This window comes from Aegilops tauschii, chromosome 6, assembly GCF_002575655.3.
Source record: "Aegilops tauschii subsp. strangulata cultivar AL8/78 chromosome 6, Aet v6.0, whole genome shotgun sequence".
Lineage (NCBI taxonomy): Eukaryota > Viridiplantae > Streptophyta > Magnoliopsida > Poales > Poaceae > Aegilops > Aegilops tauschii.
Window position 1 is genome coordinate 355,174,537 of NC_053040.3, and position 15,478 is coordinate 355,190,014.

At 42.4% G+C, this 15,478-nt stretch overlaps 1 long non-coding RNA gene across 1 annotated transcript; it reads left to right on the top strand.

The window, feature by feature from the left end:
• The first annotated feature begins 8,254 nt into the window (after positions 1-8,254).
• LOC141025649 (uncharacterized) lies at positions 8,255-15,083 on the top strand. The gene is made up of 2 exons (XR_012187898.1): positions 8,255-9,458; positions 14,480-15,083. It is a non-coding gene; the product is annotated as an uncharacterized lncRNA (long non-coding RNA).
• Positions 15,084-15,478: the final 395 nt, after the last annotated feature.

Consider the following 15,478-nt stretch of genomic DNA (forward strand, 5'->3'; position numbering starts at 1 on the left):
TCAGCACACGGTCAGCTCGATGACGTCCCTCGAACTCCGATCCAGCCGAGTGTTGACGGAGAGTTTCGTCAGCACGACGGCGTGGTGACGATGATGATGTTCTACCGACGCAGGGCTTCGCCTAAGCACTGCTACGATATTATCGAGGTGGATTATGGTGGAGGGGGGCACCGCACACGGCTAAGAGATCCAAGGGATCAATTGTTGTGTCTCTGGGGTGCCCCCTGCCCCCGTATATAAAGGAGCAAGGGGGAGGCGGCCGGCCAAGGAGGAGGGCGCGCCAAGGGGGGAGTCCTACTCCCACCGGGAGTAGGACTCCTCCTTTCCTTGTTGGAGTAGGAGAAGGGAAGCGAGAAGGAGAAGGAAGGAAGGGGGCGCCCCCCCTCCCTAGTCCAATTCGGACTAGTCCATGGGGAGGGGTGCGGCCATCCTTTGGGGCCTTTCTCTCCTTTCCCGTATGGCCCATTAAGGCCCAATACGAATTCCCGTAACTCTCCGGTACTCCGAAAAATACCTGAATCACTCGGAACCTTTCCGATGTCCGAATATAGTCGTCCAATATATCGATCTTTACGTCTCGACCATTTTGAGACTCCTCATCATGTCCCCGATCTCATCCGGGACTCCGAACTCCTTCGGTACATCAAAAATCATAAACTCATAATAAAACTGTCATCGTAACGTTAAGCGTGCGGACCCTACGGGTTCGAGAACTATGTAGAAATGACCGGGACACGTCTCGGGTCAATAACCAAAAGCGGGACCTGGATGCCCATATTGGCTCCCACATATTCTACGAAGATCTTTATCGATCAAACCGCATAACAACATACGTTGTTCCCTTTGTCATCGGTATGTTACTTGCCCGAGATTCGATCGTCGGTATCTTAATACCTAGTTCAATCTCGTTACCGGCAAGTCTCTTTACTCGTTCCGTAATACATCATCTCGCAACAAACTCATTAGTTGCAATGCTTGCAAGGCTTAAGTGATGTGCATTACCGAGAGGGCCCAGAGATACCTCTCCGACAATCGGAGTGACAAATCCTAATCTCGAAATACGCCAACCCAACAAGTACCTTCGGAGACACCTGTAGAGCACCTTTATAATCACCTAGTTACGTTGTGACGTTTGGTAGCACACAAAGTGTTCCTCCGGTAAACGGGAGTTGCATAATCTCATAGTCATAGGAACATGTATAAGTCATGAAGAAAGCAATAGCAACATACTAAACGATCGAGTGCTAAGCTAACGGAATGGGTCAAGTCAATCACATCATTCTCCTAATGATGTGATCCCATTAATCAAATGACAACTCATATCTATGGCTAGGAAACATAACCATCTTTGATCAACGAGCTAGTCAAGTAGAGGCATACTAGTGACACTCTGTTTGTCTATGTATTCACACATGTATCAAGTTTCGGTTAATACAATTCTAGCATGAATAATAAACATTTATCATGATATAAGGAAATAAATAATAACTTTATTATTGCCTCTAGGGCATATTTCCTTCAGATAGATGGCTTGCATTGATGTGAGGTGGAGCGGTGGAGCCTTGGCGGGGTAATCCGCCCTCGGCGTCCCTGGCAAATTGCCGGGGGGTGTCTTGAGACGTGTCTTCTGGGTGGCCTCGGCCTTGCCAGGCTCGCCTGTCCGGCAAGGGAGGGTTTTCCTTAGTGATGCCCTTCTCTCTTGGTCAGTCTTGGCCTTCTTGATCCGCCCTTTGATTCCTCAAAGAGCTATCTCTCTGGCTTGGTCTTGTCTTGGATGTTGCAACCTTGCTCTCGAGCCTGTGTACAGTCCAGGCAACATACGCCAAGGTTTGTTGCACCGACAACAATCTTATTGATAGTGAACAACTTGTTTGCACTTTTTCCATCCCGTTCCTGTTGTAATTCATGATAAAACCATCATAAGATGGGGGGAGTGAAACAAGCACAATATCTATGTCGAGTGTTGGAGGAATTCCAAATTCCAGAGAAGCCAGTCTATCAACATAGCCAGCCAACTTTACTATATGCTCACTCATTAAGGAACCTTCTGCCATCTTGCATTCAATCAAGGCCTTGGTTATCTCAAAACATTCGATTCTTGTCTGCTTCTTGGACAAAGCATCTAGTGACCCTATTATAAATTGAGTAGCTAGACCGTTCAAAATGTTTGTGTAGTTCAGGATCCATGCAAGTCAGCATGAGGCACTGGACTAACTCATAGTCATCACTATGAGAAGTGAAAGAAACTGGAATTTCTTGTGACACCCGTGGTGCAGGAGGATCACCTAGGGGCTGATCTAGCACATACTATTTCTTAGCACTCCTCAGAACAAATCTCAGGCTCCGGATCCAATCTGCATAGTTTCCATCATTTGCAGCCAACTTTTCTTTCTCTGACATAGGGGCTAAGTTGAAAACATTGCGAGCCATTGATTGATAACCCACAAGTATAGTGGATTGCAATAGTCTTCGAGGGTAGTATTTCACCCAAATTTATTGATTCGACACAAGGGGAGCCAAAGAATATTTGCAAGTATTAGCAGTTGAGTTATCAATTCAACCACACCCAGAGAACTAAATATCTACAGAGAAGTGATTGGTAGCATAGTAGTATGATTATTTTGACAACGGTAGTAACAGTAGCAATAGTAACGGTAAAAGTAACAGTGCAAGTTTTGTAGTGATTTTAACAGCAGCAGTAACAAAAGTAACTTAGCAAAGATCAATATGCAACAAATGTAGACACAGTGATGGATATTTGTGTTGGATGACATTCATCATATAACAGCAATCTAGAGCGATACACAATAGCTCCAATTCATCAAAGTAACATAGACATGTATTCCGTATATAGACATACGTGCTTATAATAAGAACTTGCATGAAATCTTTTGTCGTACCCTCCTGTGGCAGCGGGGTCCATATGGAAACTAAGGGATATTAATGCCTCCTTTTAATACAGAACCGGAACAAAGCATTAACACATGGTGAATACATGAACTCCTCGTACTACTCATCACCGGAAAGAATCCCAATAATTGTCACTTTGGGTTATGCGGATCATAACACGTAATAGGTGCATACAACTTGCAATATAGGATTAAAAACTCAAATATATTCATGAAAACATAGAGGTTTTGGATCTGAAATTATGGTACTCAGGCCCTAGTGACAAGCATTAAGCATAGCAAAGTCATAACAACATCACTCTCAGAACATAGTGGATACTAGGGATTAAGGCCTAACAAATTAACTCGACTACATGACAAATCTCATCAAACTCCATCACCGTCCAACAAGCCTACGAAGGAATTACTCACTCCTGGTGGCGAGCATCATCAAATTGGTGATGAAGAAGGGTTGGTGATGATGATGGCGATGAATCCCCCTCTCCGAAGCCCCAAACGGACTCCAGATCAGCCCTCCCAATGAAGAACAAGAGGTGGTGGTGACTCCGTATCGTAAGACCTGATGAAACTTCTTCTCTTATTTTTTTCTCGGGGAAAAGGAATTAATAGGCTTGATATTAGGGCCAGCGGAGCCATGTGGGCCACACAAGGTAAGATGGCGCGCCCTGGGGGAGACCACGCCCTATTGCCTTATGGGAAACTGGTGGCCCCCCTCCAGTGGATATTCGCTTTAGGATTTTTTATATTCCATAAAAAGTCTCCAAAAAGTTTCGTCCAATTCTGCGAACTTTTATTTCTGCACAAAAACAACACCATGGTAGTTTTGCCGAAAACAACGTCAATCCGGGTTAGTTTCATTCAAATCATACAAATTAGAGTCCAAAACAAGAGCAAAAGTGTTTGGAAAAGTAGATATGACGAAGACGTAACAACTCCCCCAAGCTTAACTAATTGCTTGTCCTCAAGCTATTCCGTTGACAAACTGAAAGTGATAAAGAAAAACTTTTTATGAACTCTTTTGTTCTTGTATCCGTATATAAGCTTAAATAGCACCCAAGTTTTCAGCAAAGATCATGAACTAACCATGTGTATGATAACACTTAAAAATAACTTTTACTCATATCAATGGCATAATCAACTAGCGAGCGATAATAACATATCTCAAATGCCAACAATTTGTCAAAACAATCATGATATAATATGATAACATGGTATCTCGCTAGCCCTTTTTGAGACCGCAAGACATAAATGCAGAGCTCCTCTAAAGTTGAAGCAGTGACTAAACATTGTAATTCATGGTCGAAGATATCTAGTCATGATGCACACAACATTAACTATACTCAATGCATAAGAATGACAGTAGCACTCTCGGGACTGGTGCTTTAATTGAGAAGGTGATGACTGAACAATAATAGTAAGTAACATAAAAGTAAATAGATAGGCCCTTCACAGAGGGAAGAAGAGATTTGCAGAGGTGCCAGAGCTCGAAGCTTAAATCATAGATGAATACATTTTGAGAGGTGTACTTTTCCTGTCAACGTTACGACCAAGGATTTTCAATATCTTCCATGCTAAACACATTTTCAGCTGTTCCCAAGAGGAAAGGTAAAGTTTACTCCCTCTCAACCATTCAAACACAAGCCATGGCTAGCCGAATTCACGGGCACCATCCATACAATCAACTTTCCGGGGGACTTTATTTTATTATATTTCTCTTTACTTTGATTATGGGACTGGGCACCCCAATTACCAGCCTCCCTCATGCAATGAGAAGTGAATAAACACCCGCCATGAGAATAACCCGCTTAGAATGGAAGATACTGACTGCCCTGTCGCTCCATGAGCGGTACGGGCACACAAAACAGATGATTATTTGAAGGATTAGAGGAGGCACATGCAAATTTACTTGGAAAGACAAAGTAATACCGCATATAGGTAGGTATGGTGGACTGATATGGAACAACTTTGGTTTTAAGGATTTGGATGTACAAGCAGCATTCCGCTTAGTACAGGCAAAGGCTAGCAAATATATTGAGAAGCGGCCAACTAGAGAGCGACAGCGGTGAAAATCATGCATTGTGAATAATTAACATTGAATACTAGCATGAGTAGGATAAAAACACCATGAACATAAATATCGTGGAGGCTATCTTGGTTTTGAATCAACTACATGTGTGAACATGTGCCAAGTCAAGCCACTTGAAACATTCGGAGGAGGATACTATACTAACATAGTACATCATAACCATTTTAATGCATGTTGACATTCAAGATAAACCATTATCCACTCCTAGCTACTTAAGCATGGCATGAGCAACTATTATCTCTAATTTTCATCACAAACATGTTTACTCATAATACGTTGAATCATGGATGCTGAGTTAAACATATTTACAAAAACAAAAACAAGAAGAGTTCATACCAACTTTTCTTTGCCACAATCACTTCATCAAATCATTGTCATTATTTCCTTTCACTTGCATGACCGAATGATATGAAAATAATAATAGTGCAAGAGTGTCGTGGACTAAGTTGGAATATGCAAACATTTATTCAAAGGAGAAGACAAGGTAATGTTGGCTCTTCGTTAGATTAACAACAAAGCATATGAGAGCCACTCAACAATTTCATCATGGTCTTCTCCTTATGATGACTCGACGAAAAGAAAAGAAATTCAGAGAAACACACTAAAATATTTTTGGAGTTTTTAGTTTTTCTGAAGAAAGCAAACTAACGAAGGGAAAATGAAAAGTGAGAAAAACTATTTACACGGGAAAGATCCCAACAAACAAAAGAAGAAACGAGAAATATTTTTGGGTTTTCTTTTACTACTACGAATTAAATAAACAAGAAATAAAAACCAAGAAGAAGCGATAAATATTTTTGGATTTTTGGAAGTTTTCAAACACACAAGAAGAATACGAAAATAAAACTAACATGGATATACAATGAAACATGATGAACACCGACAACTGGAATGAACGTGTGGACATGAATGTAATGTGGTAACAATTACGTACTCCCCCAAGCTTAGGCTTTTAGCCTAGCTTGGTGATCACCACTGTTGATCAGGATAGTAGTTGAAATGATAGCGTTCTGTGCTGCCTCCTCAGCAAGAGGAGCGGGCCTCTATCGCCGCGTTGTACTCACGTGCCTCGTTCTCATAGACAAAATACCTTTGTTTGCTCTGAAAGTCAAAGAGAATAGGAGCAGGCAAAACAATAGAGACAACATGATATTTATCAAATATCTAGTTATAGTCATATCTATGAGTATTGTTAATAAATTCATGGCGCTACATCGCCGCAAAATCTAGATGTTTATCAGGTAATATGGGATCAGTAGGCCGAGGGGAGACCCCAAGCCTTGCAGCTACGCGGGAGGCATAAATTCCTCCGTACAAATCACCATTACCCGCGTTGCGGTGCAACCGACGTGCAACAATTGCCCCAAGATTAAATAGTCTATTGCCTGTTAAGGTGGTACTAGCACACATGCCCGTGCGTTGCAACGGGAGATAAAATTGAGGTGTCCATCAAAACACTCATCAACATATCATGATGGGGTAGGGATGCGCATGCTGAAATATAGAAGAACTGCAAATCATGCTTTAATGTCAATTACTACTGGGCATGAATGTGAGCACCGAACAAAAAGGGAAGGTTACCTGGATTGGTCAGTTTCGCTTTAACCATGACAACCAACATTCGATCGAACGGTTAGGAGGGCAGTGGTACCCCAATCCAGCCGGGATTAAACCCCAGGTCTGACGCATTGATGTCTCATTAAGGCGAAATATTTTTCTGTTCCAAACTACATTCTCGTGGATAGTGAGGCGCTTGTGATGACTTCATCAATTTCAAAACCCGTCGGTGCTGTTGCTAGTTCTTCTAGGGGTATGATATGTGTGCGTATGTTCATAGGGCTGAGTGTATGTACGTGTTTATGAGCGTCGACATCTATACTATGTTTTTTTAAAGTTTCACTTAAACCTTTGCATGCATTAATTTAATGTGCCCGTGGTTGCAACGGTAGAAAAATTCATCACACATTTCTTGTGACTCATTAATGTTGCCACTTTTCATGTTTGCTATCGTGATTAATGATGGTATGATTTCTAGTGTCCCCAATTTATAGAAGTTGACGAAACCGCATTGATGTCCTCCGACGAAGTCTCATTCACCTTCAGACTATCATCGGGTGAAAGAGTAGTGGTAGATCGAAGTGGATTGGTTCTATAGATTTTATTATATTCGAACACAAGCGGTGTTTTACTACGTTCATTTCTTTAGAGAATGTTGGTTGTTTGGTTTACAAGATTATGTTCTCTTTTTTGCACTATTTGAACTTGACCCAAAGTCTCAAACATAAACATTTCACATACACAACAGGGGCTCTTTGTCTAAAACAAATGCACAGAACCGCAGGCACACATCTTCCCGTTCCCCATTGACATTAAAAAACTTTCCTATGTTTCTCTTGAGTAAAAAGCCTCCATCAGCCGGTAAACACACACCTATCATTTATTGATTAAATCAGAGATCGAGCGGCGCCATGTACACACCTCATCACGGTCGAGCGGCGCCACGTACACACATGGCCCTAGCCCAGTAATCATAGGAGAAACTCAAGTATAACTTCTTAAGTACATGTTACTATTCAACTTGCATGTCCATCTAAGGTCGAAACCTAAATCTTCATGTAAGCAGAATGTGAATCATGAAATCAGATGATAAGAACTTGGTATCAAATCCTCATTGTGTGAGACCCTTGATCATCACAAAAAGAAAAGAACTCATCCAATTTAAGATTTTGCAAGCTAAGAGGCAACAGATAATAAAAGTGCCCGCGCGTTCCAGCGGAAAAATAAAATCCGTTGCATGTTTCCAGTGATTATGAAGTATATAGTTGATGATGTCGCATTCATGTTCTCCAACGACGGCTCCTTCAGCTTCGCACAATCATCGGACTGAAGAGTGGTGTTTGGAATTTTTTAATATATAATTGTGTAAAGATTTGGAAGCCTTTAACAATTATTCATCATGCCTTTTTCCTTCTTAAAAATAAAGAATAAGAGAATGCATGCATTGTTCTGCTATACATGCCGTGTAGATTGGAATGCATGCAACAAAAAGAATTGGTAGGCGATGGTTCACGCAAGCTGGAAAGTAGGACAACGAAAATTGCATCGTATAACCAGCTATATTTTTTCTCCCAAACATACGTGTCAACGTGCAGCACACACTTTTTCACCCAAGCTGAACACGTACCAACCACACGTGGCCTCACACAAATCTTATCATCTCTCTTCTGGAAAACGCTGGACCATTCTCTCCATCTCATCCGCAGTGAGCCTCGCAGGCCTCTCCACGCGTTGCTAACCTGGCCATCCGCGCTGCTCCATCCACAGCCCGCTGCAAGACCTAACCTGACGCGTGCAGGCAAGCTGGCCGGCCGGCCGCTGGTCGTGCTGCACGCTGTCGCTCTGGGAGCTACGGGTGCGGGTGCGTGTTGAGGCAGCGCCCAACTGAAGGTGGGGTCCGGCTGCCGTGGTGCCTGGCCTGGAGCTCACGAATCGCCTCAATGGGGTGAGTGGTCATGGTTCGGTTCTCGTTCAGTGGTCGCCCACATCTCCGACGCCGCCCCGTAGAACTCAAGCTCGAGGCCGACCGGCTCGCCTCCGCGCTTAGAGCCCGCCGGATCTCCTGCTCCCCACAAGCTCCACCACCGCTGGGCCACACCCGCGCCCCCGCGCGCCTCCGAATCCCCGACCGCTGGGCCACCCCCGCGCCCCCGCGCGCCTCCGAATCCCCGACCGCTGGGCCACCCCCGCGCGCCTCCGGACCCCCCTCCCCCCAAAGCTCGACCACCACCGGGACATGCGCCGCCGGGATCCCCCTCCAGGGCCGGCCCTGAGGGGGGGCAGAGGGGGCGGCCGCCCCGGGCCCCCCAAAGTCTAGGGGCCCCCACCCAGCTAGCATGCACGTACGCAAGGCCCAGGGATGCAGGTCAGCGCATGCACAAAAGGCCTGTACGCGTTGTCCTCCGATGCATGTAGCTAGCCCACGGAGCCGCTGATTCCTCATCTCGTCAGTCGATCTGCTAGCGTGTACGCGTTGCCCTTGCTCGGATTTCCTTCTAATCGTGACGATGTTCCCTATTCATCTATTCCTCGATATATTATTCCTAAAAAAGAAATCTATTCCAAGATCTCGCATGCTCATGGCCGAACCGAACAAACCGGAGACAGCCGTCGTTCCTTGTTTCCCTTCCTCTCGCGGCAAGCCGGCGATGGGGATGGATGAGGGAGCGACGTTGATGCTGGATTTCAAAGGTGGTGGCCCGTGCAGTTCTATCTGACGACGGCCATGGTGGCAGCCGGAGATCTGATGTTCCAGATGCAGGTCACAATTTGCGCGCCGGCGAACTGCGCCGCTCTCCGGTCGCCAGGTGATGCAAATCATCAAGCGCCTCCTATCTCACGTCAGACTAAATCGCATCATGGCCATTGCCTGATCAGGTGGTCAACGCTGCTCCGATCAATCCGAGGTAACATCAGACTATCTACTTCCTATATCTATATTGCTAATTGAGTAATTTATTTATGTTCACATGCATGATACATAGATTGCAGTGTTCAAGCTTTTGACGTAATTTAATTTTTCGTTTTCAGCAATGCGTATTATCATGTCGACTAGAATATATGCATCCACTAAAAAGAGAAAAAAAATGAAATAAGAAGTTTAAGGAGGATCGATCGGCCCCATCATAAGTGAAATTTTATGATTGATTGTTTGAAATGGTTGAAAGGTAATATGTATACATTATTTGATAAGAATGTCGCTTTTGGTGCATTTAAGCGATAATATATATACTCCTATAATGTTTATGTGAAGGGGCCCCGACTTTTGGTTTCGCCCCGGGCCCCTGAAATCTCAGGACCGACCCTGTCCCCCTCCCCTGCTCCACATCAGCAGTGGCCATGGCGGGCATCTCATGACTGGCTGCTCATCCGGCCGTGCAGTCTAGCCGTTGCCTCGATCCCACGTGCCGCCGGTATGACCCCCCTCGTCCTCCTCTCGTTCACCGTAGTGCCACCAGTAGGAGGAGCCCTTGCCCGATCCAGCGCCTCCTTCACCGCTCCGGCGGCCCCTCGCCACCAGCCGTCGCCGGCGACCACCACAGCAGGCTGCCGCCCCGCACCGTCCCCCTGTTGTCATCTCAACGTCAAGCTCCCGCGCGTCTCTCTCTCTTTCTGGCTGCTCATGCCGCCATGGCTGCGCCTTGCCTCCTCCTCTTTGCCACGCACCACTCTCCCATGGCGATGTTGCCGCTGCTCTTGTACTGATCCTCAGTTGTCGAGCGTCGCCTCCCGCTCGTCCTCTGCTGCACGGCCACGCCATCGCCTCGTCTCTGAACATCTGTGTAAGACGGCGGGAGGACAGCGGGTGGAATTCAAATGAGTACAGGGTTTTTTTGCAAAATTGAAACGTTTTATAGAGACCCACTAAAACAGGGACTGTGGGTTAATTTCTTATAAACCAAGGGACTTTTATGCAAAATAGCTAGCGATGACGGACGACCAGAAACCCAATTCTCTTTATTATTAGGTAAAGATGAATAATGCTCAAGTCAGGGGCACAAAGTGCACTACAATCTTGCTTACCAGCAATACATTTCCCATTAAAAGTGCAAAGTATTTGATAGAGGGGAAATGAATGCTTTTTATTCTAGCTAGCATAGCTCCCCTATCCTCACCATTGCAAAGGATACTAAGAAACATATCATAATCAGATTTCTGCGGTTCGCTAACCGATCCCCAATATGGAATTTTGCATGCATCACAAAATTCTTAAAGAGACATACCATAGGATCAATCACAAAAATGAAATAAAACTCTAGAACTACGGGAATGATACTTAAACCTCTGGGTGAACGACCAGGTGAGGTCGTAGTGCTGAGTGCGCTTATCTGCGATGAAGGCGGAGAGCTTGGTGTTCTGAATGTATTGATCGAGTTCTTCCTTAGTGCCTGCACCTATCATGAATTCATTGCAAGGCCATCGACATGATTTTGCTTCGACATCTCGCGCCAAACTTGCCGTGCCGAGCTCTTACTCGACGATCCTTCCACGGACCTCCTCCTCGAAGAACTCCTCCTAAAGAAGTTCATCTTCCTAAGAACAAACTTTTGAAATTTTTGGACCACAAAAAGATGTTAACAAAACTTCACAAGATTGATAGAAACTACTCATATGGATGCCTAGAGGCTATATCAAGCATTCAAACTACTTGGAACTCAAAGAATTCAACATGCAAGCTCATTTTTAGTAGCACTAATAGAAGCAAAATATAAGCCACTAAAACAAAAACTAATTGGAGCAATGGAGGAGTCACATACCAAGGAGCAATCCCCTAAAACAGTTTCAGAAATGGAGCTCTAAGCAAAGAGATTGAAAATCTCAGGTTTGGGAGTAAGAACACGAGGGCGAGAGCTACAAAGATTTTTTTTCTAGAGGTAGGAGATGAAATCGGCTGAATGGATAAGTGAGTGGGGTCTTGTGGACCCCACAAGGCATCTTGGCGCGGCCAGGGGGTGACAAAGCCCTATTGCCTTGTGAACAACAGGGGCACCCCCTGGGATGTATTCAGTGCCAAAAATTCTTAAGTATTTCAGAAAAAAATCATGTTAAAATTTTGCAACACTCTGAGCACTTTTATTTTTGGGTCATTTTTTATTGCACGGATAATTCAGAAAACATGATAATCATGGCATTTTACTTTATTAAACTATAAATAACAAAGAGCAAATTATGGGTACAGTAGGTTGTGCTTACTAAATTCATCGACCTCATGCCCCTAAAAAGAATTCATTAATAAGGTTGATCAAGTCTTATTAAAAACTATTTCCGAGTAACATGAAACCGAAGAATCTTCGTATAACACTAGGTTACCTCAATGGGGATATGCATCTCCATAACAATAAGAGTTTCATATTTATTTTTGACGGACGGAAGAAGGAATTCAAAACCTCCAATAGTGATTGTCATAATTCTTTCAATAGAGGCTATACTATTCACTTGGAGTTGTTTCTTCGGAAAATATACCCGTATGCTCATTATCATTGACATGAAAAGTGACATTGCTTTTGTTGCAATCAATAACAACCCCTGCAGTATTCAAAAAGGGTCTACTAAGGATAATCGACATGTTGTCATCCTCGGTCATATGAAGAATAACAAAGTCTTTTAAGATAGTAACATTTGCAACTACAACATGCACATCCTCACAAATACCTATAGGTATGGCAGTTGATTTATCAACTATTTGCAAAGAGATTTTAGTAGGTGTCATCTTATTCAAATCAACTCTCCTATATAAAGACAAAGGCATAATACTAACACTGGCTCTCAAATCACATAAAGCAGTTTTGACATAACTTCTTTTAATGGAGCATGGTATACTGGGTATTCCTAGATCTCTAGCTTCTTAGGTACTCCACCCTTAAAATAATAATTTACAAGCATGGTGGAAATTTCAGCTTCAGGTATCTTTCTTTTATTAGTGATAATATCTTTCATATACTTAGCATATGGAGGCATCTTCAAAATATCAGTCAAGCACGTGCGCAAAAAGGCAAGTCTAAGCATTTCAACAAAGCGCTCAAAATCCTCCTCATTCTTATTTTTTGGAGGCTTAGTAGGAAAAGGCATGGGTTTCTGAACCCATGGTTCTATTTCTTTACCATTTTTTCTAGCAATGAAATCTCTTCTATCATATCTTTTATTCTTAGGAGGTGGGTTATCAAGATCAACAACGGGTTCTATTTCTACATCATTATCAGGTTCTTTATCATTATCTGGTTGAGCATCCACATGAACATCATTAATATCATTATCACTAGGTGGATGTTCATCACCAGATTGTGTCTCAGTATCTGAAATAGAAACATCATTATGATTCTCAGAGGGTTTTTCTACCACGGGTTCACTAGAAGCATGCAAAGTTCTATCATTTTTCCTTTTCTTTTTCTTCTTAGATGAACTAGGTGCATCAATATTAATTATCTGATAATGTTGCCCAATTCTTTTAGGGTAACCTTCCAGATATAGTGGCTCCTGAGTCATTCTACCTCCTCTAGTCATTAGTCTAACAACATGATCATTCATTTTGTTGTTCATCTCATTAAGCAAATCATTTTGGGACTTAGCAAGTTGTTCCAACTAAGTATGAACCATGGATGCATGTTTAGCTAAACCTTTAACATCATTAGCAATTCTAAACATCAAGTCACTCAAGCGATCAATCAAAATAGCATTCCGTTTCAATTGATTCTTAACATACATATTGAAGTCTTCTTGCTTAACAATGTAATTATCAAATTTAGCCAGGCATTGAGTAGCACATTTATTATAAGGAATATCACCTTCATCAAATCCATGAAGAGAATTTAACTCTACTGCCTATGATGGGGTATTAAGTCCATGTATTTCTTCAATAGGTGGTAAATTCTTAACATCTTCAGCTTTAATACCCTTTTCTTTCATAGATTTCTTCGCCTCTTGCATATCTTCTGGGCCGAGGAATAGAATACCTCTTTTTCGGAGTTGGTTTAGGTGGTGGTTCAGGAAGTATCCAATCATTTTTATTTCTCAGTACATTATTCAATAATTCTTCAACCTTTTCAATAGTTCATTCCCTGAAAACACAACCAGCACAACTGTCTAGGTAGTCCCTAGAAGCATTGGTTAGTCTATTATAAAATATATCAAGTATTTCATTTTTGTTAAGAGGATGATCAGGCAAAGCATTAAGTAATTGGAGAAGTCTCCCCCGGGCTTGAGGGAGATTCTCTTCTTGAATTTGCACGAAGTTAAATATTTCATGTAAGACTGCTTGTTTCTTATGAGGAGGAAAATATTTTTCAGTGAAGTAATATATCATATCTTGGGGACTATCCACACAACCAAGAGTAAGAGTACTAAACCATTTCTTAGCATCACCCTTCAATTAAAAAGGAAACAACTTAAGGATATAGTAGTAATCAATTTTTTCCTCGTGAGAAAATAAGGTGGCTATATCATTCAATTCAAAGATTTGCCACAACAGTTTATGTTTCATCACAATGAAAAGGATCAGATTCAACCAAAGTAATTAACTCAGGGTTGACAGAGAATTCGTAATCCTTATCACTAACAAAGATAGGAGAAGTAGCAAACTTAGGATCATATTTCATTCTTGCCATCATAGACTTTTCTTTCAGCTTACTCAAAAGTTTCTTAACATCATCTCTATCATTACAAGCAAGAAATTCTCTAGCTATCTCCCCATCCATAACATAACCCTCAGGTATCTTAGGCATTTTGATTCTAGGAGAGCTAGGCCTAATAGGTGAATCATAATTTTCATCAGTTTCAATAGTTTGAAGTTCTTTATCTTTAGCAAGTTGTTCAACAAGAAATTCACCTAGTGGCACAATTTTATTAAGCAGAGCACTAGCATCATCAATAGCATCATTCATAGCAGAAGTAGCATCATCAATTACTTGTGACATATCAGATTGAATAGCAGGTGGTGGTGTCGCAAGCCTACTCAAAACAGAAGGTGAATCAAGTGCAGAGCTAGATGGCAGTTCCTTACCTCAACTCGTCTTAGATTGTACGATCTTGGTTCTAGTGTCTTTCAGATTGTTCATAGTGATCAATAAATATAATTCTGAAGTGACACAACAAATGGAGCTATGCTCCCCGGCAACGTCACCAGAAAGAGGTCTTGATAACCCACAAGTATAGGGGATCGCTACAGTCTTTGAGGGTAGTGTTTCATCCAAATTTATTGATTCAACACAAGGGGGGCCAAAGAATATTTGCAAGTATTAGCAGTTGAGTTGTCAATTCAACCACACTTGGAGAACTAAATATCTGTAGCAAAGTGTTTAGTAGCATAGTAGTACGATAGTTTTGATAGCGGTAGTAACAATAGCAATAATAACGTTAATGGTAATAGTAGCAGTTTTAAAGTGATTGTAATAGCAGCAGTAACGAAAGTAACTTTTAGCAAAGATCAATATGCCAAGAGCATAGGCATTGGATCAGTGATGGATATTTGTGTTGGATGACATTCATCATAATACAGTCACAACCTAGAGCGATACACAATAGCTCCAATTCATCAATGTAATGTAGTCATGTATTCCGTATATAGTCATGCGAGCTTATAATAAGAACTTGCATGACATCTTTTGTCCTACCCTCCCGTGGTAGCGGTGTCCATATGGAAACTAAGGGATATTAAGGCCACCTTTTAATATAGAACCGGAACAAAGCATTAAACACATGGTGAATACATGAACTCCTCATACTACGGTCATCACCGGAAAAAATCCCAACTATTTTCACTTTGGGGTATGCGGATCATAACACGTAATAGGTGCATACAACTTGCAAGATAGGATCAAGAACTCAAATATATTCAGGAAAACATAGAGGGTCAGATCTAAAATCATGGCACTCGGGCCCTAGTGACAAGCATTAAGCATAGCAATGTCATAGCAACAATCTCAGAACATAG